This window comes from Anas platyrhynchos, chromosome 1 (assembly GCF_047663525.1).
Source record: "Anas platyrhynchos isolate ZD024472 breed Pekin duck chromosome 1, IASCAAS_PekinDuck_T2T, whole genome shotgun sequence".
Taxonomy (NCBI): Eukaryota; Metazoa; Chordata; class Aves; order Anseriformes; family Anatidae; genus Anas; species Anas platyrhynchos.
This window is the reverse complement of record NC_092587.1, coordinates 194,112,999-194,134,461: the sequence shown is the minus strand read 5'-3', so window position 1 is coordinate 194,134,461 and position 21,463 is coordinate 194,112,999. Positions and strand designations below refer to the sequence as shown.

At 34.7% G+C, this 21,463-nt stretch overlaps 1 protein-coding gene across 4 annotated transcripts in view; it reads left to right on the top strand.

The window, feature by feature from the left end:
- The window catches only part of CNTN5 (contactin 5), a 698,727-nt gene that overhangs the window by 193,292 nt on the left and 483,972 nt on the right, over positions 1 to 21,463 (top strand). For 2 of the 4 annotated variants that reach the window (XM_038176391.2, XM_072032764.1), the window contains one exon: positions 1,744 to 1,885. The exons of 1 other annotated variant lie outside the window; for it this stretch is intronic. The gene's annotated coding sequence lies outside the window, so the exon portion shown is untranslated. Of the gene's footprint in view, positions 1 to 1,743; positions 1,889 to 21,463 lie in introns of all 4 variants that reach the window. One more of the 4 variants, XM_072032763.1, reaches the window with a different exon arrangement.

The window sequence follows — 21,463 nt, the reverse complement described above, 5'->3', positions numbered from 1 at the left end:
TGTTCCTGGTCAGCCACGCCGGCCTCCTGTCCCGCCTGCCTGGCTTGCGGTATTTAGGAATTGCCTGATCTTGTGCTTCTAGGAGGCATCGCTTAAAGAGTGACCAGCACTGGTGGACATCAAGGCCTTCAAGAGCAGCTTCCCAGGGGACCTTGCTGACTAGTTCCCCGAGCAGCCTGAAGTCCGCCTTCCCCATATCTAGGGATGAGGTTTTGGTGGCACTTTTCCTTCTTTCACCGTAAATTTTGAACTCAACCACTTCATGGTTGCTATGACTGAGGCGGCCACCAATCACCACATCTCCCACCAGACCCTCTCTGTTTTCCAGCAACAGGTCAAGGAGGGCGCCTTTCCTAGTTGGCTCCGTTAGCACCTGCACCAAGAAGTTATCATCTAGGTGCTTCATGAACCTCCTGGAGTTATAAGTTAATGAGAAAAGCATCAGATTTTCTCTCTTGTACTGTTTTTTGTTTGTTTGGTTGGTTGGTTGGTTTTTTGTTTTGTTTTGTTTTGTTTTTTCCTTTTTAAATATTCAATAAAACTCAAAACTACTGTTCAGTCCCTGAATTCAGTGCCTCACCAAAAGCAAGGTCTAAGTAAATTTTTCAATTCAGACTTCAATACCAATACGATAAGGAAATGTTTCATAATACTCAGGTGCGTTAGCTATGAAATCACTAGTTAGTTCTACCACAAAACCTTTGACAGAACTTCAGGTGTATAATGTATTCCCTAACAGTAACATAAACAGCTCTGACTAAGACAGGTAACTGGCATATTTGTATAAATGTATGTATGTATTTATGATTAGACCTAAAATTATTGAACAGACATAGTTCCCAGGTGCTGACTGATTTCCAGAAAAATAACTTATGTAAAGAATAACTTGGAACAGGAAGCCAAGGAGTCAAGCAACTGAGTACATAAATTAGGTTAGGCACAAGAAAAACTAAAAACTAAAAAAAAAAAAAAGTGTTCAGCCTTCATGTGAAAGTTAACTAACCCAGAAGCTCACATACTGTCACAACAGTGGGATTATTTATTTATTTTGTCTTTTGTAATTGAAGATGCTAGCAATTGTACAAATTTACTAGAAGTGTTGTGTCAATTTAACTTAATGAATGGCTATCTGAGGTGTTTGTTTTTTTTTTAGGGAGTTAAGCTAAATTGAGACATATGCCTGTAGCATCATTTCAAATGACTCATTTGAAAACAAAGTTATCAATGACTACCTTAATTGTATGTTATCTGGAAAAGGTCACTTTTTATTATTAAAATAATATGGAAAATCATAATTAGAAAAATGCACATGAAGTAGTTTAAAATTCAACAACAAAGATTATTAAGCTTAACTAAGCTTAACAGGCAAATTAGTATAAACTTGAAACTTATTTTTTCATTCTTTTCAGTACTATCATTTCCTTATACAGTAGCAAAAAGAATTCTTTGTTACTGTTTCTTTCATGTGGGAGGGAAGAGAAGGTTGGAGAAAAAGCACTTTTTTCATAACAGCATATAGCAAAGCATTTGTATATCCTATAGCCATTCCAAAACAAGAAATGTGTCTAAGATTTAGTTCATATAGCCAACCAATGCTGCCATGTCATGCAACACACAGGGAGTGATACAAGAGAGTTAAAGAAATTGATCTCCAAATACAAGAAGGATTGAGTGATTTAAGGGTCCAAATATAGGTCTACACGTACAGGTAGCTAACACTATATATATTTTTTTCTGTTCCAGAGATTACTGAAAAGGAGTCTTAACATTTGTCGATTCAGTTCTTCTCCTGAGCATCATCAGATTTCAAACATACAAGAAAAATTTTGTGGAGATCATCTCTGTTTTGAAGGACAACATCTGGACAGCCAGTAGGAGAGCTGAGGTAGTGGATATTTAAACCAAAGTATTTGGGGAATATGTTTATGAGTGTTATTGCTTGCAGTTATTAGTTCATAAAAGTAAGATCAAACATAGAAGCTTTTGCCAGTAATTCATCTTGAATACCCTTGCCAATAGAACATAGATTAATAAAAAGAGAGATCCAGTTTTCTGGATGTTACTATTAGGTTTCTCACCATGGGTTTGTAGAAGATACTGTCTTGAAAGTGTTCACCACCCCTTGTAAATGTTTTAAAATAATCACTGTGGTATTCTTGGGACCTGAGCATGCTGAATAACTTCTTAAAATAGTTTATGACTCATTTTTAATAGTATTTGATCGATTCTGGAAAACTCTGGAAACAAGAATCAGACACTACATCTAAATTGCACTTCTAAACTCCCAGGTATTTCAGTGTGGCTTGGTCTGGTTCTAGAATATGTTGGGTTTATTATAGGAGTCTGAATTAACAGGCAAGTTCTCATGAAAATAAAATTAAAGATCAAGGCTAATGCACCTGGTTAAGCAGTAAACGTTTGTTCCTAAATAATCTTAAGTGGCTTATGTAACTCAGTGCATGTTTTATTATTATATTCAAATAAATACAAATGTATACTAATGATACAGTTGAAGGTAAAAAGTGGTCTGCTCATTAAAAGCCCATTGTGACACAAACTGGTGCAGTGTAGTAGCTGTAAGCATGATTCTTTTGTATCTGATATTCATTTTCCAGATGAATGATGGATACTCAGTTTAAATTTATCATGAATACATCTGCAGATGGAAATAAGATGCAGTAAATGTCTGTGGTTGTCTATTAATGGCTATGCTTCATCATATAATAGTTGAATGACTTATGATCATGTAGTTCAGGACATCTTTAATTAATTTTTGAATTGAGTCTTCATTCTCAACCTCAGACTATGTTTTATTAGTAGGTCAACATGAAGAGTCTGCTAAAGTGCAGTGTGTGGCTGTGCAAATATATTTGGAAGCACATAGTTCATTGCTGGATGTCAGACATTTTACCTGCCTACCTAACTAATTGAGAATCATAAGACTAGGAAGCCATAGTAATGAATGAGACAGTGTAGTCTGACCAGGCATAAGTGAATTAGAATTGATGAACTTGATATGAGTAGATTCACACTGTCATTTTAAATATAACACAGTTTAACTCATTTTCCTGCTCTTGAGAATTTATTGCAACCATTAAAAGTATAGGAAAGCATGCTGAATTTTAAATTGCTTTCTCTATACAAGCCTTATTATAGTAGAAGATTTATTGAAGGATAACCTTTCTATAAAAAAGTGGTGTTGCTCTAAGTTCATGTAAAATAGACATTCTGGCATCTAAGAGATGTCATTAATGTCCCTGAGGAGCAAGAGGTGTTAGAAGGAGAGAAGAGGGAAGAGTATTTCCAGAGTCATAAATGAAAACTCATTCTCTGTTCTTTTTCTGTCCAAAGAGCAGTAGAGATAAATTTAATACATAATTTTATTTGAGAATTTAACTTTCTGTAGATTTCTGTTTATCAAAATTGAAGAATTCTGTAAGTTTTTCAAGTCTTTTGACAGTCCAACTTTGACAAATACTTAAGGATCTTAAGTATTAATAAAGATTTAAGTATTAATAAAGATTTTTTCTACAAAAATCTCTAATAACTGGTGACTGAGCCAACTTCTGGCCTGCCAGCCTTTGTGTATGATTTTACCTTTATGCTCTTTTACTCTGAGTCTTGTGTCTGTTTCTTAAAGCCATGTCATTTATTCACAGAAACACAGAATGTTTGAGGTTGGAGGGAACATCTGAAGATCATCTAGTCTAAATCTCCTGACAAGCAGGATCGCCTAGAGCACATTGTGCAGAATGGCATCCAGGCAGGTTTTGAATATCTCCAGAGAAAGAGACTCCACAACCTCCCTGTTCCAGTGTTCTGTCAGTCTCACATTAAAGAAGTTTTTCCTCATATTCAGCTGGATCTTCCTGTGTTTCAGCATCTGCCCTTTGCTTCTATCACTGGGCACCACCAAAAAGAGTCCAGCCCCATTATCTTGACATTCACCCTTAATATATCTGTATATATTGATAAGATTCCCTTCTCAGCCTTCTTCTTTCCAGGCTAAACAGGCCCAGCTCTCTTTGCTCATAAGAGAGATGCTCCAGTTCTCTAATCATCTTTGTAGCCCTCCATGAGACTCTATTTAGGAGCTCCATATCTCTCTTGTACTAGGGAGCCCAGAACTGGACACGTTATCCAAATTTGGTCTCACCAGGGCTGAATACAGTGGGAGGATGATCTTATTTGACCTGCTGGCAACCCTGTCCTTAATGCGCTCCAGGATGCCATTGGCCTTCTTGGCCACAAAGGCGCATTGCTGGCTCATGGTTATCTTGCTGTCTGCCAGGACTCCCAGATCCTTCTCCATAGAGCTAATTTCCTGCAGGTCAGCCCCCCAGCCCATACTGATTCATGGTGCTATTTCTCCCTAGGTGCAGGAACCATCTTAGCCCATTCATCTTAGCCCAGCTCTCCAGCCTGTCTCTCTGAATGACAGCACAGTCTTCTGGTGTATCAGCTCTTCCTCCCAGTTTTGTGTCATCAGCAAGCTTGCTAAGAGTGCACTCTGTCCCTTCATCCAGGTCATTGATGGGTGTTGAACAAGAGTGGACCCAGTACTGTCTCCTGGGGGACACCTTTAGCTACAACCTTCTATCCAGACTATGCTGCTTGGCCACTCTCACAACACTCTGAGTTCTGCCATCCAGCCAATTCTTAGTCCACCTCACTGCCCACTCATCTAACCCACACTTCCTGAGCTTATGTCTGAGAATGTTCTGGGAGACAGTGTCAAAAGCCTTTCTGATGTCAAGGTAGACAACATCCACTGCTCTCACCCCATCTACTCAGTCATTCCACCGCAGAAGGCTATCAGGTTCATTAAACATGATTTCCCCTTGGTGAATCCATGCTGACTACTCCTGCTCACTTTCTTTTCCTTCACATGCTTATAGGTGACACCCAGGATGAGCTGTTCCATCACCTTTCTAGGGATGGAAGTGAGTCTGACTGGCCTGTAGTTTCCTGGTTCCTCTTTCTTGCCCTTTTTGAAGACTGGAGGGACAGAGGCTTTCTTCCAGTCCTTGGGCATCTCCCTACTCCCTCAGTGTAATGGGGGAGAAAATTGAAAAGTGCAAGAACTCATGGGTTGAGATAAGGACAGTTTAATAAGAAAAAAAAAAAAAAAGATATTCAATATAATTGCTCACCACCAGCTGACTGATGATTCAGGTGCCCCCCTTAGCCAACTCCCCTGGTCTTACTGTTCAGCATGAACAATTCATAAGGTATGGAATACGCCTTTGGATATCTGACAGTTTGGGTCAACTGTCCTGGTTCTGTCCCCTCACAGATCCTTGTGCACACCTAGCTTCCTTGTTTGCAGGGCAGCACAGGAATCTGAAAAGCCCTTAACTTAGTGTAAGTACTTCTCAGTAACAACTAAAGCAGAAGTGTATTGTCTGCATTATTTTGATCCTAAATCTAAAACACTGTGCCATATAAACTACTAGGAAAAAAAATAACTCTATCCCAGTTGAAAACAGGACAAAAAATAATCCAAGATTGCCCATGAAACACAAGTCATTCTGTATTTTGTTCCACTTCTATAAACAATTTTATGCCCAAGTGTGAGCTGTTTATTTACTGGTGAAGAATATGCCCTTAACTGCCCCACACAGGGTTGGGACAATCCCAGACAAGAGTATAGACTGAGAGAAAAACTCTTTGAGAGCAGCACTGCAGAGAAAGGCTTTGGGGTTCTGGTGGATGAAAGGCTCAACATGAGACAGCAATGTACGCTTGCAGCCCAGAAGGCCAGATCTTACCTGGGCTGCATCAACAGAGATGTCACCAGCTGGTCAATGTAGGTGATTGTGCCCCTCTACTCTGCCCTGGTGAGGCCTCACTTGCAGTGCTGTATCCAGGTTTGTGGCCCCATCACAAGAAAGATGTGGACCTGTTAGAGTCAGTCCAGAGGAGGGACTGACAAAGATGATCAGAGGGCTGGAGCACTTATCCTATGAAGAAAGGTTGAGGGAGCTGGGGATGTTCAGTCTGTAGAAGAGAATCCTGCCTTTCAGTATTTAAAGGAGTCTTATAAAAAGGATGGAGAAGGACTCTTTACTCGGGTAGATAATATTAGAACAAGGGGGAGTGGTCTTAAACTAAAAGAGGACAGATTTAGATGATTATAAGTTAGGAGGAAATTCTTCACTCAGAGGGTGGTGAGGCCCTGGAACGGGTTGCACAGAGAAATTGTGGATGCCCCATCCCTGGAGGTGTTCAAGGCCAGGGTAGATGGGGCCTTTGCCAACCTGAGCTAGTGGGTGGCATCCCTGCCTATGGCAGGGGAGGTTGAGTCAGATGATCTTTAATGTCCCTTCCAACACAAGTCATTCAAAGATTCTCTATGATTCTACAGGTTTGGTGTTTTTTTTTTTGTTGTTGTTTTTTGTTTTGTTTTGTTTTGTTTTGTTTTGTTTTGTTTTTTCCTGTTTCTATTCTTTATTCTCTACAAATTTATCTGCAGTTGAATTTTCCAGGAGTGAAGATTACATGCACAGCTATGTTAAATCAGAATAGCTGGTGCACGTCAAAGTTTGGTTCATCATTTTAAGTTAATTACTCAGATAAATGTAGAACAACAGCAGCAAAGCTTGCATAAATAAAAGAAATCTCTCCAGTGCATATTTTTGAATAGGCTATGTTAGTCCTCTTATTATATCTATCTTTACCATGTGAACCTGGGCATAGAGATTACATTTAGTAGATCTTTTTAGAATTGCTCTTTCAAGTTTTACTTGAAAAAAATGCTTCCATTAGTAAAAAAACGTTGCTAAAATAGACCATATATGTTTGTCATATATTGTTATTTAGACAATCTGAAATTCTGACAGTTATAATAGTGATGGACAGGAACAAAAGTATCAGTGATTTGCAAAAATACATCTCCACGTTTTCTCCCAAATGCAAAGATTTCAGTAGATTAACATATTGAGTGAGTGGAAGGACTTCACATGAATTAGTCATTTCTATATGTGTGGAATTTAACAAACCTTAAATGGCTTGTGCTAGATAAAATAAAAACAGAAAAATGACCTTTATCTTTGCCACCACTGCAAATCATGTTGTTCCACTGTTCCAGTGATGCGTAGAGGTGGATATAACAAAGATGACTACAATAGACTTTTCCATAGACTGAGTTTTCCAGGTCATTTAATTCTCTCTAGTGTCTTCAGAACCTTTCCAACAGAGCTAATGATAACAGATTGCCACATTATCCTGTTCATGGTGACCTGTTTGGGTAGACGCCAGAAATTCTAGTCACTCAAAACTATGGGTGAAGAAAAGTGTTTACTAATTCACTTCTAATGGTTACTGTAACGTATTCAGAGAAAATAAAATAATACATTGCATTACTGAGCACTTCATGTGCTAAGTAATGATTCTATTATTCTGAAAATTGATCCTTTGATTTGGATTGCTGTTATGCTATAACTTGTTCTAAAATTTCCTTGCAGAATCTGGCCTCCTGCCAATTCATGTTCCATAGGATTAGTTTCCCCAGTCTGACAAGTTTGTTTTTATAGCATATAGACAGTTAAAGATCCACACTGACTAAACATACTAACTTACTTCTCTTCTTGCTAAAAAAAGAACTAACTGTGGCTCAGATGTTGATGAATATACCATTTTGCTGGAAGTTGTGATTGCTTCTGGAGTACATTAACTTAGAAAAGTGTGACTGAGAAAGTTTTTCTACTTATGCATATGGTCACGTTCAATCTTGGACACTGATGATTTTAGGTTTTGTCCAAGTTTTTTGTATCTGAATCTCCAACGTAATATTCTGATAACCAGGAAACTTGGAATAACACCAATTTCCATGAAAAACATTTATTAATTTTTTATTAAATGTGTAGAAATAATGGATCTTCCTATCAGCTACTTCAATATAAAGCTACTCCATTCCAACTAGAACAAAATAATTTTGTGGAAAAATATCTTCTTGGTAGTTCTGCTTTTGAGATACTTTGGTCTTGAATATTACTCCTACCTAATTTTGAAGAGTTAGAGGGATCTAAAATTTTAAATGTTAATTTATTCATACAGATTCCTAAACCTGGATTTTTTAAAGATATATATATATATAAATATATATATATATATAGCATGTATATATAGCATGTATATATAGCATATACATGCTATACATATACATATGATATATATATATGTATATATATATATATATATCATATGTATATGTATAGCATATGTAGTTTTCAAGTACATATATGTGAATAAATATATATATGAAATATTCAAGTATGATATATATATTTAAACTGCATTTTATCGATTTCCTATAGAAATGCTATGTACATCATACTCATTCCATATCAATACAAATTTCATGTTAAGAGAATTACCAAAGCTTACTATGCACCAATGATTCATTTCAACTTTCAATTTATACCTTTTTGGTTCCTAACTTAGGACTAATATTGAAACTTGTGTTGAGCATGTAAGCCACTTGCAGAACCACTTTATCAGCAGTTTCAAGGGGTGAAATAATTCCTACTGCTTTGACAAGATGAGAACTAAAGCTCAATATTTTTTTTTATCATTATTAATTATTAGCATTTATTGGTTATAGCAGGAGTATTTTTTCTATTTAAAGTCCTTAGAATGAAATCTATTTTCATCATTTTAATAACATATGCAGTGGGATTTCTAAAGAATTTATGTAATTAATTCTTTCAAATTCATATGCATATTGTTATTGCTTTAACATTTGATACTGATAGAACTGAGTTGCAAAATATTTAATGACATTTTGCAAGTAATATCTTATTAAGTTTGTCATTACCACCTGACACAAGCAATTTTAGAAATCAACAGTCTTGTTAGTTAATACTAATGAATGTGGCAGTCACACATCATTGTCTCTTACCTTGGTTTTCGTGTCTTTTTTTTAGAGTGGAGAGGAGGAGGAGGGGGCTTCTTGCTGTTATAGGCTTCAGTATTATTGATTGTACAACTTCAAAATCACTTGTTACTGACATGTCTGGATTTTGTATTACATGAAAGAAAGTAGGTAACTGCCAAGAAAAAAAAAAAAAAAGTGGCTACATATAGAAACAAAGTTCATAGATTCATAGTGTTCGCATTAAAACCTACCTGTGCTGACATGACCAACTCAGCTCCGCCTCCTCATGACATCCCTGTAGGCACTGGGGGTTCTGTTAGGATCATTCAAGCTGTCTCTGCTTGAGAGGCTGAGCAAGTCCAGCTCCTCTTGCTTCACAAGAAAAGTGCTCCAGGCCCCATAGTCTTGGTGGCCTCTCTCCAGTTGGTTACCATCTTTTTTTTTTTTTTTTCCCCACTATTCTACATACAGAAATTCTCAGGGAAGTGTGAAATAAGACTTTCTTTAACTTCATTAGACAACATTCAGAAACATGTTTGATCTTTTATTCTGATTTGAGGCCAATTTTTATTTTTATTTAATTTAAAGTAGCATGAGTCAGACTCTCATTGATTAACAAAAATAGAATTTGGCCTTCAGATAAAAACATCCAAAGAGTGCATCCAGTTTCTTAAAAGTCAAGATCTTGTATAACTCCTTTTTTTTTTTTTTTTTTTTTTTTTACATTCAGAAAAATCAGAATGAGATAAAGAGGGAAAATAAGAAACATAATAATCCAATTCGATTTTTTAGGCATTCTCTTTACTCGTGTCTTTTGGTGATACTTGCACAGCTGCAATTTCCCATAAATGTCAGATTCTCTATTTAAAGTGAATAAGCAAAAAGAAAGAACAACTTTTAACTGATGTGAAAGGCATCCCTGTATAGTTGTTCTAAAATGAGTGGGAACCATACCAGATCTTGCTATGAAATAAAATATCTGAATGGGTCTGTTTCAATAATGTTAGTAAACACCAGGTACTCATGCACATCCCTACTTTTCCAAAAGTCCAGCCTTGCCCTCAGACCAAGATATGGCAGTCATTAGTGTAGCGACTTTAAAGACGATGTACATCCTTAAGAAACTATTATAATTTAGCATTGTATGAGGGATTGAGTAAAATAAAATATTAGTTTTACATGTAACTGTTTTTCTTTGATATACTTAAGTATAGACATGATTTATTTTTATCCCTTTTGTCCCTTACTAGATCTAATTATTAGTGAGTAATTTTTTATTTTTTATTTTTTTAGGCCTTGACTTTACCTCATGTTTGTTGCATGTGGTGATGTTCTGCTTCTCTGCTTTTAGATACTAAAAGACATCTAAGTGTGGGTTGCTCACTGCTGCTTCTTCTAGAGGCAAGAGAGAAAATGAAAATGCAGGACAAAATTAAGTCCTCTTAATATAAAGTCCTAAGAAATAGAAATACGTAGGCAATTTGTCTTGGGTTTATTTCTATTAGCTTGAAAGGGAGCTCAGTGTTTCTACATCAAACACAGGAGTCACAGTCAATGAATATTGTGCATAAGTGAATACAGCACTCATTTTTATAATTTTTTTAAAACTAAAGCTTTTAAAACTAAAGCTTTTAAAAACATGGACTTTGCTGTAAAGAAAGAAAAAAAAAAAAAGGTACGTAGACTGTATCTGTGATTTAGCAACTGCAGGTTTTAGGTCACCATTTGTTGGAGCAGAATAGAATAGAAATACCATACTTTTTCAATGATTCTTTTCTTTTACTCCAAAATCGTTTCAAAATAATTTGTAATTTAAGAACAAACAAGTAGACAAGTTATCACACAGAATAATCTAACATAATTAACATAATTAATTAAGCATTAACATCTGGATAGACAATTAGAACCATTATGACCATGGTGTTTTATCATTAGTGGTGAAAGAAATCACCAGATTTATTTACTAAATAATAAAGTGTGGAAGGAAGCACATGTGTTGAAGAATAGTTTTGATAGAATCATACCCACCGTGCTGAGTATATTCTGGATTTCAAGAAAGTTTTGTGTGTCAGTAGAGACACACCATAGAGAAAGAAGTATTCTTGAATTCTGAAAATCAAGGCTTTTGATAAAGATTCACTCCCCATTTTTGCCAGACTGTCAAGGCCACTGTCCTTCAAGAAAACCCTTCCATGGATGAAAAAGGAGAAAAAAAAAAAAAAAAGTCATTTTAACTTTTTAATATGTTAAACACATGAAAGTGCAAGGAAACCTGTACAGAATTAATACTTTAATTATTTATGAGCACTAGGCAGTAGAAAAATAAATTTAGGTAAACCACTGTTTCTAATAAGTAAAATACAGCAACTAAATGCCTTAAATATATTTAAAATCCTAGTTAGCACTTGAGATGTTTCTTGCAGCAAAATTCAATTTCCAAAATTAGATTCAGAAAATCCTTCACCCCAGATTAGTTTTTTAATTTAATTTATTTTATTTTTTTTAAGCCTTTATTTGTGCAAATGTATAGTTTCAAGAGACATAACTATAAATAGAAGGGAAACAGAATGTCATTGCAAGTGTCAGCAGTTCCTTGGCAAAACTCACTTCAAATTGATACCTGTAGACAGAAAATTTTGCTTAGTTTTCTCTAATGAGTGTGAGCTAAATAGTTGCTTTATTTTTTCAAAGTGAAAGAAATCTGCTTTTTATTTTCAACTTTCAACATCTCAATTTCCATATATAAACTGAATGTGTATCTTCAATAGCACAATTGCCTGGACTCTGCAGTGTGGGAAAATACATTTTTTTCCCCAGATTTCTCTATCTACTTCATGGTAGAGATAATATACTTTTATTATTATTATCTTTTTTTTTTTTTTTTTTTTTTTTTTTTTTTTTTTTTTTTTAAGGAGTATAGCACATTCTTCTTTAGGCAAATCTTCATTTTTGCTGATAGTAATTAATTCTGGAGCATCTCATAAAGATAAAATTGGCTACATATATTTCAATAAATGGTCTCTGAACTCAGTTTCAAGACTACCCTCTGAGAACTTCACTTGTGTCTGCACTCTTTTGATGTCTCTGCACTAGTTCCAACCCTAAAGAAATTGTGTAACTCTTTCTATCAAAGATCATGTATAAAATCAGTAATAGCTGTTCTTTTTATATTAAATATGTTTTTGATAATTATCATGTGCAGCTTTCTATATATATTGATATGTAAATCTTAGTTAATTATTTTTGTAAAGCAAATTTTCAGATGGAATCCTCTCCTACTATCCATAGATTAGGAAAAAGATATGACTTTATTGCCTTCTTGAGGTTAAAAGTGAAAGATATTTTTGGTAGACAACATTCAGCACTATTTGTTTGGTTGCATTTTTGAGGCACTGAAAGTTGTTTTCACCCAAGGTAGGAACTGCTTAGTTCACAGACTTGGTAAAATGTGATTCATAGTATTTAGTAAGCTAAATGCAACAAGTCATAAAGTAAAATAAAAATGCATTTAAAAACAATAACAACAATAACAAAAACCTTCCTTTACTCTGTAGGTCACAGACAAAAGAAATTGTCTGAGTGGAGAAATTGAATTTAGTCCTTTGATCAGGACAATAATCTATGTATAGAAACTGTGGAGGTACAGTGTCTGATCTCTGTCATTCAGGGAGACAGAAACACGTTTCCACTGGCTTCTGTAGGTTGAGGTCCCAGGTAGTCTATTTGGTTATATGAAAATATGAAAATCAGTTTGCTGTGTCCCTTGTGTAATACAGTTCATTGGAAACACAGTTACCCCTGAAGAGGAACTCAAGAGATTGAAAGTAATATAGGAAAGTATCGCTATACTTTCCTCATTACATTCTGACTATTACAAGCCACAATATTTCACTTTCCTACTATTTCCTTCTCTTTCATTTGATAAATCAACTGTACTTACCATCCTGGCTCTATGTGATAAAATGCATGTGTACAGTCTTACATGCTAGGTTTTAGATTATTTGTTTAACAGAATCTACTGCAACTAATGTAACTGTACTGATCATAGTAATTGAATAAACAGATGCATATGCATTAGCAACTATGTAGCTGATAACATATACATTGCAATGTTGAATATTGTTAAAATTCACTTTTTACGAATGACTCCACATTTTTCAGTTCCAGTTGTATGAGGTTAGAAATGCATGTATGAATTAGCATGATTTATTTATTTAACTTTATTTGCTTACACAGAACTTGCCATTCAGAAATAGCCAGTTCAAGAAACTATTAAAAAAAAACAAACAAACAAACAAAACTATTTTTGGTCAATGAATGGAACCTGAGATGCCTAGATGGGACACATCTATTATATATTAAAGTTCATTTGACACACAAATTTGACACACACAAGTGTAATGTTACAGAAGTCAACTGGTTAAGGTTTTGCAAAATGGCATACACAGAGAAGGTATAACAGGATTTTATGTTGTAACTGTAAACCATATTTAATATAACCTATGTTTAGTCTGAAATAGTATTCCTCAGAGTATGTTTTGTCTGTATTATGCATTCAGTCCTTGTCATATAATTCTTTTATTGTGAATTGCTGAGGAAATTACATTCTTATGGGTAGTAAAACAGAACTTCACAGTTCTTATTATAAAAGCATTTTGTCATAATTTGGCTTTTCTTCTGAGAGCAAAAGCTGTTACCTACAATTGACATACCTCTATCAACCAGTCTAATCAGAATGTTTCTTAACTGTTAAAGAGCCTTCATGTACTATTATGGGCTATGCCTATATTATGGTCAAGACTGTAATCACCTTCAGAACCCACCCATATGAGGTATCTACATATTTATATTTGCCACCTCTGCTGCAATACCCTGATTTCAACACCCTTCATCCTCTTACCACAGTTCAATTCACTATTGAAAGCTTCTGCTTAGTATTTGGGTAGGAAATGTGTTCCGCATTTCTGGCTCCTGGAGGTTGCTTCCTTGTTATATGTTTAGAGATTAACTGAAGACATATTCTTTGAACGTGAAGTCTGTAATAAGTTAGACAAAACACAAACAAACAAACAAAAAAAGCTCACCCCATGATGTTGAGCATTTGTTTTTCAATCATGTTCAAAGTGGTTTGTTGATTATATTAACGACACATAATTAGCCAACTTTTTTTGTTCTTGTTTTCTGCTGGTTCTGTAATGGACTTCTGTTTCTACTTTGAAAGAGAAAGAAAAACTTAAAAATCCTACTGGGCTGCAGGGTGCTGGTGGGTTTGTTGGAGGGCTCTGAACCTGCTGAAAGTGAATTTGGGGGCATAATGAACTAGCACAATAGTTAAGAAATAAGAAGCAATGCATATCATTTTGGGCACAACAAGCTCTCCTATGCAGGATAAGCGTGGAAGTCTCTTTTCTGTAAGTGCTTAAATACAAATTAGGCTGCCTACATAGGATAGAGAATTCATTATAGCATATTTACCTTGTGATAACTAGTTTATATTTGTTTATCTTTCCTCTAATTTCTATGTTCTTTTTCTCATCCAACCAGAGTGATTACCAATATTTGAATAGATGGCAAACCTACTGCATATTGTGAAACAAATCATTTGTTTACGTCATTGTTCTAGTCAAGTGTATTTGCTGTGGGTTAGAATTGGCATTTAGAGTCATTATGTTTTTATGCATTTTATTTATTTTTTATTTCTTTAACTGCAGCTTATTTTTCTGTCAAATACTGAAACATGCCATGTATTGTAAAAGTAATTGAATGTAAAAGTAATTGGATGTAGTTCAAGAACAGAGTAATAAATGTCTAGTCAATGTTTTGTTTCAAATAATAATAACTTTTTTTTTTTTTAATAAAAAAAGGCCTTGATTTAGTACAAACTTTCTTTAGTAACTGTGCATATCTTGTTTGACAAACGACTTGGAGATATGGATCCAAAAAGAAATAAAATACTGTTGATTACACAACTAGCTATGTAAATTTTCAAATTGATATCTTTATATTTTGAAAGGGAAAGTTTAGTTATATATATTTTTTAATGGATATATGTAGATAGTCAACTGTAATGTATTTACTAAATCAAAAAAATCAAAAAAATGTTTTTGCATTTACACATCTTTCAGTTTGGGGATTTGATTTTTTTTTTTTTTTTTTTTTTTTTTTTGCATATATATATATATATATATATACACACACATATACGTGTATATATATATATTCATTCAAGAGGTATACGTATGGCACCTTTAAAACATTATACCTGAGTTTAGAATTAGTGTGTAACTAATGTCATCCTCTGTATGTCTAAATTACCTTTTACAATGAATAAAAAATTAATTAAGTTTCATCTAATATAGTTCAGTGTTTGTTTTGAACTGTAAACCAAAAGTTGTAATAGGTTAGTGTTAGAAAGAGCACTAAGGAGCTAGTAATGTGTCCAGAGTTTTCTATATTAGCCGAGTTATGTAAAAGCTTATAATTTAATAGCATTTGGAACAGAAAATGCTTACAATTTAATAGCATTTGGAAAAGAAAATGCTTATAATCTTTATTCAGTTTTAACAGTTTTTTCTGTTTAAAAGCTTTAGTATACTTTGATTTGTGGAAAGTATTGTCACTTTATCTCACTGTAGCCTGAATTGTTTTATATACACCACAGTAAAGCAATACCAGTTCTATTAAAATCATTGTGAATGATGCCTTTGTGAAATGCCTTTGTGAAACAACATTAGATTTTGACTTTGTATCAGTTTAGATTTCACCAAAAGATGAAGTTGTGATGAGGAGAAGAAGATAAGAGATTACATTCCACACTCTTCATTTCTGTTTCGTTCTGAAACATTTTTCATAGAATTTCTTACTTCATCAACTGGGATATATAAGATTTTTTTGTTTTCTTAAAAAAAAAAAAAAAAAAGTCACAAATTTTATTGAGAGTAATAAGACAATTCTTATTTTAGAAGAAATTCAAAAAGAAAACATATTTTTCTGTTCGTAGAACACGGACAGGCTTGGGGCTGTGACCATATTCCTGGGGACCCTGTTGCAGTACCTGACTACCTTCTCAGTGAAGATTTTTTTTTTTTCCTAATATTCAGTCTGATATCCATTCTTTGTCTCTTCATTCCTTTACACCTCAAAACCCACTTAGGATCTGGGTGCTGTGCAATCCAGAAGGCAAATATGGACCAATAATAACATGTGTCCTGACAAAACTCAGTGGTGTTTCCTTCAGAACCCTAACACCAGGTCAAAAATTGATCTTGCTACAGGCTATTTGAATGCCAAATTTACTAGTTCAAGAACAAATTTCTCTTTATCATTATTGTATAACTATAGTAAAGAGATTTACTTTTGGCCAGAAACTGCCAAAAATGTGGCTGTTTTCTTCTAGTGTGGCACATAGAAAGATGTACCTTCAGATCTTTGATTCTATGTAAAATCTGGATAAATGTTGTGTATTTAATTTATGCTGATTAGTGGTTTTGTTCAGAGAGCAAAATATACCTGAGTTCATGAGAGAGATTAGTTTTCTGGATTTATTCTCTGTTTCTTTTCTTTCCCTAGTGTAATCTGAACCTTTATTTCACTTCCCAGAATAATCTGTACCATTATCATTTGAGCTGCATCTTAAAATTGAGTTTCAAAGGTAGAACTTAGCAGGTATCAATTTATTAAGGTGGAAAGAGGATCATAGGGTCCTGCATTAGTTCTGGTTGATAGGTTTCCATTTCCTTTAATGGAAACAGTGATGACCAGCTTTGCAATCCCTTCAACAATAGACTGTCGGCCTTTCAATTCATGTTCATTATTGATTATTTTGGGTGAAAAGTTAAAATTATACATATTTCTTGTCATTTGTCTCAACAGCTGAAGTAGAGATGCAATATGCATCTCTTCTGGGAGTACTTTTTTAAACAGAACTAATTAAAAAATAATGATACTTTTTTTTTTTTTTTTTTTAAGTTCTACTACTTAGTGCCTTATGAGCACTTGTTAGTAGTTTAAAAATGAAATAAATCCATTCAATAGAGCTTTCAAATTAGTTAACTTTGGTAGAATAGCAGTGCTTAGTATAGCATAAGATTTTAATTAATGTGATAATTGTGTTTATCTTTAAAATGAAATATCTAACTCAATTGTTTTTTTGCAAAGATCAGAAAAATCAATATGCTGCATTTACACTCCCAAACCAGAATCATTGTTGTGAGATAATAAAACTTTATTTTCACTCTACTGGTATTTTCACTGTTATTTACACCAAGAGAATACATTTTTGGTGCCAAAAGTGTATTTTGTTTCTAACTGCTACAAACCGTGTGAATCTCAACAGGGATTTCCCTTTATATACTTACTTAGGTTGGATCTGAGGAAGAACTTCTTTACCGAAAGGGTTGTTAGGCATTGGAACAGGCTGCCCAGGGAAGTGGTGGAGTCACCATCCCTGGAGGTCTTTAAAAGACGTTTAGATGTAGAGCTTAGGGATATGGTTTAGTGGGGACTGTTAGCATTAGGCCAGGGGTTGGACTCGATGATCTTGAGGTCTCTTCCAATCTAGAAATTCTGTGATTCTGTGATATTTTCCCTGTGTATCATTAAGCTCAGTGCTATAAATTGTGAAAATTTTCATAGAAACAGAATGGTTTGGGGTGGTTGATAGGGACCTTAAAGATCATCTAATTCCAACCCTCCTGCTATGGACAGGGACGTCTTCCACTACACCAGGGTACTCAAAGTCCTGTCCAAACTGGCCTCGAACATTTCAAGTAATGGGCCATTCACAGCTTTTCTGGGCAACCTGTTTGAGTGCCTCACCACGCTCTGAGTGAATAATTTCCTCCTTATCTACATCTACCCTCTTTCAGTCTAAAGCCATTACTTCTTGTCCTATCTCTACATTCCCTGACAAGGAGTTCCTCCCCTGATTTCCTGTAGGCCCCCTCTAGGTTATAGAAGGCTGCTATTAAGTCTCCTTGAAACCTTCTCTTCTCCAAGCTGAATAACCCCATCTCCCTCAGGCTGTCTTCATGGGAGAGGTGCTTCAGCCCTATGATCATCCTCTGGTCCTCCTTTGGACTTGTTCTAACACAGCAGGGTCCTTTTTGTGCTGGGTGCCCCAGAGCTGAATGCAGTACTCTGTGTGGGTCTCACAGGAGCAGAGTAGAGGGGGAGAACCACCTCCCTTGACCTGCTGACCACAGTTGTTTTTATGCAGCCCAGGATACAGTTGGCTTTCTGGGCTGGAACCACACATTTCTGGATCACGTTGAGATTCCAATCAACCAACACCCCTAGTTTTTTTCTCTTCAGGGCTGCTCTCAATCCATCTTCTGCCCAGCCTGTATTTGTGCCTGGGATTTCCCTGGCCCAGATGTAGGACCTTGCATTTGACCTTGTTGAACTTCATGAGGTTTTCACAGGCTCTTCAGCCTGTCCAGTTGCCTCTGTATGACATCCCTTCCCGCCAGTGTGTCTAAGAGAGATGAAGCTGCTTGCAATTGTTTTTAGTTCATTTGAAATATCTGGCTCAAACTTTTTGAGTGCTAGATAGCTGTTTCCTGAAGATTAGAGCCAGATTTTTATGTTCTGTCAAACTCTTGAAAATCCTGCAGAGGTTAGACACTGAACTTGCACAGACAACTTGTAAAATTCACTCTACAGAAATACCTTTGATTCTTTATTTGGACATAAGAACTGGTTTTGTATCATTTATCCTCTATAAAAAGGATATAACCTAAGATGACTAAAGTAGAAAATACTGTGCTGCATATATTTTAATTATTGATAAATAGATGTCTACTTTGGGTCCCCTGCAGCTATCAATAATATCTGCTTTACTGAAGCTGCCGACTGGACAACTTCAAAGCACCAGAATACCAACAGTAGGGATGAGAGCACTGCAGTGAATTTCAAAATAAGAGATTCACAGCAGTAGTCTATTGATAACCCCTATTTCAACACCCTATCAACTGCTATAGAGATGACTCTTTGACAAGAACACCTTCCTGCATGGCAGATTCACATGCACGCTGGGAGACTGTGAAACTCGTGTCATAAAACTGGGAAAAAAAATGCACTGGGATTACATAAAGTTGTTCCCCACATACAGGCTAACAGCAATAACCACTCTGCTGTTCCATGGTGATTAGATATGTAATCTAATTATTATAAACATTTCACATAAATAGTTAGATAGCTTTCCTGAAAGTTAGGCAAACAAGATATTTAATTGACATACACGACAAGCCACTGCAGTGTATTTTGTATATATGTAATGTATATATAACATACATATACATAAACTTGTTCAGTGCCATTCCCATAGGGAACATCATCCTTGCAACAGATTGAATGCATTTTGTGTATTTTAGGTTGATTTTCTTGTTGTAGCAAGAGTAGATAGATAATGATCTATAGAGACTTTCTCTTAAATATGTCATCCTTCAATAATCATTTGATTTTGCTCCACTTTAATTTTTCTTTTAAGGTTATGCTTTCATAACCATTTGGGACGGGTTCCCAAAGAATTATTTTCATTAAGAAGGAACATACATATTGAAAACAAGACTAGGAAAAGTCTTAGGTCAAAAAGAAGAAAATCCAATTCTTGGTTCAGAGCAAGGTGTCATAAGCAACATAGTAGATCATGATCTCTTTGAGAAAATTTCTTGCTGAAGGCTTAAGAAGGCAAAATATTATACAGTGTAGGTAACTCAGTAATTTTTCATATCTCTGCTAAGTTCATTAGTATCTTGGAGAGCCTACAATAATTTCATTAAAATTCATTAAATAGTGACATCTGTAAATTACCAAGAATGCTTATTTGACAATTATGTCAAGAACTTTGAAGTTATCTGCTATTGTGGTTATCTTGAAAGCTGTAAATAATTCTTACTAAGATGTAAAATAAACTTCTAACTTGCACTCATACAATCATAGGTATTTTTATTAATTTAGGAAAATTAATAAGAGATACTGTGTTAAGTAGAACTGATGATGTTTTGTTGTTGTTTGTTTGTTTCCTCTCTTCTACTGATTTATGCTAATATGAGTGCATCTGTAGTTTGAATTAAAATGTCTAATGCTGTTTGGTGGCCAGATTATAATTCCTTATAGGCTTCGCATTCTCACATGGATACCACTTCCATTCAGCTATTTCCCTGCTGGTAGTTTTAGCCTGGATGTTAACACTAATTGTGGAACACTAAATAGTTCATTTTAATCTTTAATAAGTTTACATCTTTTCAAATTGATTATTGGAGTGTGAAATCTCTGTTGTCATTGTGGTTTAATGTCTTAACATTTCTGAACAAGAATACAAACTGAAGCTTTTTCCATTGTCTTAGAAGATGATTCAGCAACTATTAATATCAAAAGGCATAACGCCCCTTTCTTGACTTTAAACACAATTAATGCTCATAATTATAAATTCCCTTTATCGGTGTCTGTCTGTGCTGACACTGACTGATCTTGGCAAACACCAAGAGAAGACAAAGTCCAATGTAGTTTTGTAAATGTCAGTGTATGACATCACCACAGGGAGTTGGCATCTTTATGTACTGACAGTATGCAGGCTGTAATTAGAAATGAATGACAAGGTGCTTTTCATCTTTGATGAGAAAAGATTTTTGTGTCAAAATATCTCACTACAGGAACAATTTTTCTCTAATCATTTCTTGTCCTGAACATATTTTGCATAATAATAGAGGAGGGGGGGAGGAGGGTAAAATTATTGCACAGTGTTGCTAAGTGACAAAATAGCAGATGTTCTGCATTTGCAGATAAAAAATATCTTTGAATGCTATCATATTGGGATATAGACAGATACCATTTGAAGAAAGCCCTAATATATTCACTATTTGAAAAAAAAAAAAAAAAAAAAAAAAAAAAAAAAAAAAACAAACAAACAAACAAACAATAACAACAACAACAAAACCACAAAATATCAAGGGTATTAAAATTTGTAGGACTTATGTAGGGAGCGTTTTAAAAATACTTGACAAAATTAAATCATCTAGTTCAGAAATGTGTTTAAAGGATTTAATCACACGATGCATAACCACTTTAGAAAGATAAATGACCTAAATTATGTTTTCTTGATCTTTTAAATAGCAGAAGACCTATCTAGTCAGTCAATTGAAGTGGAATCAAACACTGTCTGAATTTAGGATGTTTAAGAGTTTGCCTACTAAATGGATTCATACCGGTAATACTAAATTTAGTACTTAAACAAATTACTGTTTGCATTATTTTAAATTTAATATGATCTTTAAAGCACTATGGAAATGCTGCAAAATTGCATAAGATTATTTTCAAAGTATATAGCTTCTAGTATGACATAATCTGAAATTATGGCAAATAAGAAAGTTTAATTTTGATATACAATGAACGCCCCACATTTTTATTAAGTCCTGCAGATTTTTAAGACTAACTGATCATTATACCAAAGGTTCAGATTCATAGTGAATGTATTTGTTGAGAATTTGTTGAGATCACATGGATCTCAACTTGAATTTTCAGATTTGTATTTTATTTCTTCTGCTATTACTTAAAATTTTCAATTTGATGAATGCACAAACAGTA